Source organism: Manduca sexta, chromosome 28 (genome assembly GCF_014839805.1).
Source record: "Manduca sexta isolate Smith_Timp_Sample1 chromosome 28, JHU_Msex_v1.0, whole genome shotgun sequence".
Classification (NCBI taxonomy): Eukaryota; Metazoa; Arthropoda; class Insecta; order Lepidoptera; family Sphingidae; genus Manduca; species Manduca sexta.
Genome location: NC_051142.1, coordinates 2,711,401 through 2,715,513, shown reverse-complemented (window position 1 = coordinate 2,715,513; position 4,113 = coordinate 2,711,401). Strand labels below are relative to the sequence as shown.

General features: G+C 34.1%; 1 long non-coding RNA gene across 1 annotated transcript; it reads left to right on the top strand.

Annotated features, from left to right (window-relative positions):
- Positions 1 to 331: 331 nt before the first annotated feature.
- LOC115443324 lies at positions 332 to 1,975 on the top strand. Its single transcript, XR_005113337.1, has 3 exons — positions 332 to 408; positions 608 to 775; positions 1,601 to 1,975. It is a non-coding gene; the product is annotated as an uncharacterized LOC115443324 (long non-coding RNA).
- Positions 1,976 to 4,113: the final 2,138 nt, after the last annotated feature.

Here is a 4,113-nt window from a genome sequence, read left to right as displayed (position 1 = left end):
TTATAAAGTCGAAGAGGTTGTTTGTGTGAACGCGCTAATCTCAGGAACTGCTAAACCAATATTGTTTTTTTTTCACTAATACGAAGCTAAATTACTCCTAAGTGCTATAGGCTACTTTATCCAGGGAAAATATTTATCTCGGAAAAGCTTTTTCGCGCGGGCGGCATCGCAGGCAAAAGCTAGTATAATATAAGAGTATTACAAAGGTATAAAATTTGATTAGGTTATGCAAAAAATATTGAAAATATGTATTATAGGGAACCAATCGATTTAATATCACCCGTAGCAACGGGTATAAAATGAAACTGTTCAATATTTTCATCAGTCGCGTATTTATTTATATAAAAGATAGGTAAAGTGTTTTAAGGGCACTGCTTCGTGTCTTGGAATTATTTTTGCAATTTAAAGGTTATGATTTTCTTATTATTTTAAATCTTAATTAATTTGTGCATATTTTTGATTTTTTGTTACTAAATCACTTATTATCGTGTAAAGCATTTTAACGAAACTTATAAAAAAGTCTTTACATACATTATGAAAAATACAATACGAGTGAAGGAGCGAATAAACTGACCGTCTTAATAAACTTTGAATGTTATTCTTTCAGATTCACAATGAAGTGGCTTCATCTAACATTTATTTTACTTATTTGTTACTTTTCGTTTTATAATGCGGTATCGGCGCTCGAACCTAATCCACAGCCTTTTTTGGATACCATAAAGGAATGTAAGAATTCGAAGAATTGTTTAATAAATGACTCTGGAAATGTAAGCAGGTAAGGTCCGAATTGTTTTAAATCTTGTGCTACTATAAATAACTACGGTTGGAGAAAAAATTCGTGATGATTTTTTAAAATTAGTTTTTTGGTCAAATAACTTTGGTGTTATTTATATAATAAACCATATCTAGACACGTTGAAAAGGAAACATTTGATAAATAAATTGTCAGAAACCGCTGACCGGATTTGGATGACATACCTGTTGCCGACAAAATTTCGGCGCAGCTACATCCAAATTGAAAAAAATATTAATTTTTTTATCTTAATTAGAGTGCGTTCGGCTAATTTTGTTTTTTCGGTGTGTTGCGAGGAGTCTCGAAAATATTTTCTTTTCTTATAAAATATTTAAGCGATACCAACATTTTATACATAAAACTGGTTATTATTAATGCTACTTTATGTGATAATTTAATCATCTTCCAATTCTTTCTGTGTAAGCTTAAAATTAGATGATAATATCTGTATAGAAATTTAAAACCCTTAGAAAAGATCAGACTTTCGCGGGGTAAGTTCGGAATCCGTTCTAATAATGCTTCTAATGCTAGTATGATAAGGTCCACAAAATCAAACAGAAGTCTCAAAAATGTTAAGAACAGCGAAATCCACCTTTTTTGTTTCAATGCACATAGCGCACCCGTTCTTGGTCGTAGCATCAACTGTGGTATATAGGGTGGGGCAAAAAGAGACAGCGTAGCCGCCTACATAACTTAAACTAAAAAATAACCATAGATTCGTGGTATTTTTTCATTATACGATCTTACCCCGTATCCGATCTTACCCGAACGCACATTACTGATTTTTTAAATTTTTGTTCTGTTTCAGTAGTGGGAATGAAATGCGTTAACCTGATGAAATCCTAGAATGCGATCATTAGCGCCCCGGGCGGAGGCACGACAATGTAACAAACAAGCAATAAGCTTTCTATAATAAATACGTGTGAAATGTAATATTTTACTGTCCTTTTTTATATTTAATATGTTTTCCACTCATGTTCTTAAATATACGAAAACAATATATAAGTATAAATTCACCAAATTTCAGCAATTCAGAATATTAGTTTATATTTTTTGTAAAAAACAGACCAAAAATTCTTATGTTCATTATTTCCTTTGAGTCTTAGCTATTATTCTTTTTAATTTTTTTTTTTTGTATACATTTTCCTAATCGCTGGTTCTTTATTGTGTTTAAAATATGATTTATTTATGTAAATAGATTTGAGAGTTTACTATATTATATGCACAAGTTATGATAACTCAACTATTATTTTTATGTGTACAGTAGAATCCCGATTATTCGAATCAATTAAAACCAGTGGCATTTTCTGATAATCGATTTCAAAGTCAAATAAAACAATACACTTTATTATGTAATGAGTTTTACGTATGTACGTCATTTTGAAAAACGATATCAAAAACAATACGTCTTAGAATTATAATGAGTGACAAAATGACAATGTAAATTTACAATTTTGGTTGAAAATAATTTATTATTAATCTTTGACGTAGTGAATCACCGGGAGAGGCACGTAGACCATGGCGCACGAGTGTATTTAGGCTAAGTTAGTTGTTAAATGCATTAAAGTTTACACTACAATAAATAGAGTCTTATTGAAGCTGACCCACCCCGACTATAATCCTCAATTATATTCATTTTGTCGTTAAGAGACAACATTAGTCTTTTACGCTTGAATATTTTAGATTTCCAACGCAAAATGTTACGCGTTATAATAAATAAACATGTTTCTAAGTAACAATAACTAAAAATCCTTAAAAATGTACTAAAACAATAATAATTGCAATGATTGCGGGCATAACTAACGATTTAAGTCAATATCGATATAGTGTCATATTTTAGAAATAAAGTGTTTGTGTGGTACATGTGGACGTATTTTTATTTTATTATCGTTTTATTATTATTTTTTTATGTCTTTGAATGACGAGACGAGCTTTTCGTTCGCCTGATGGTAAGCGATACGACCGCCCATAAACAATAGAAACACCATTTAACGCCTTGAATTACAAAGTATTGTTTGGTATTCCACCGCGCTCGCCATCCTGAGACATGAGATGTTAAGTCTTATTACTGGTAACCCCGGCTGAAAAAGTCCTGTGTAAACCTGATTATATTTTGAGCATTACAAAGAATATGGACAATGACTTGCCAAAAACACACTTGGCCAGATATAAGTAATATAAATAAAAGCAAATCAAAATCAATTTCATAGATTTTTCCTTATTCTGTGATTATAATTTGAAATCGAATAAGTAGAGATTGTTATTGCGTGATTATTGTAAAAAATTCGCAAAATAGAATTACCGTGGGTCCCTCGAAAAGGTAAATTCTAATAGAATTTAATATAAACAGATACACGTGATATATTCTTATTAGAAAAAAGTAAACCAATATTTAAACACATAAGTAAATATAAGGATATTAATAATTGTTATCATAACAAATTTGATTACCAATGCACAACAGATGAAAACAGAGATCTTATAAAATATGTTTTCGGTTTCCTCCATAAACAAAATGCTCGAAACAAACTGAGACCAATTAACTTTATATCGCGCTAAGTATTAAGCCTTGTGCAGACATACTTGAAACGCGCGGCGCTCGCTCGACACAAGACAACGCGTTGTCTCCATTCGATAAAACGCACGTTGGCTTGTGAGTTGTGATACTAACGCGTTCCCTTTGAAAATACAGTTTACTTAGGATGATAGGGTATTTGACTTATTTTCACTTATAATTTGTACAAAATATGTACGTCGTATATTTTTTTAAACTGTAGAAATCATTGGAATTCTATTAAAAAATCCACAAGTTATGAGTAATTGAAATTAGGTAGTAGGGGTGAGTGTTCCGCCCTGAGGATTGGGGGCGTTTGGAGAATTTCACCACGATATTCACTGCCTGTCGCAAAAGGCAACTAATAGGGGCCATCGGGAGACCGTCCGCCCTTAGTGTACGTTGTGCACATTACGCATATTGTGGTTACCCGCGGGATGGCCGATAGCGGGGCAGGTAGGTCTCAAGCTGCCGTTGACGCCGACAGCGTGCTGCAATTGTACGGGGGCTTCTGAGCCTTCCTCCCTCGTAAGAGACGGGCCGCACCAGGCGGCACTGCGCAGGGGCAGCTGCGGACGACGACTTAGACACTTCCGTCAGAGTAAGCCCGTAGCCGTCTCTAATGCGCCGAAGAGGGCCACCGCGGGATTTTAGTTGGTATGCCGTGCGTTCTATTATCTATATAGGTTATGGACTCCGCCCACTTGTCTCAAACCGGGCGGCTCAACGCCGAGTCGTTAGGCACGGTGACTGCAACATAACTGTGC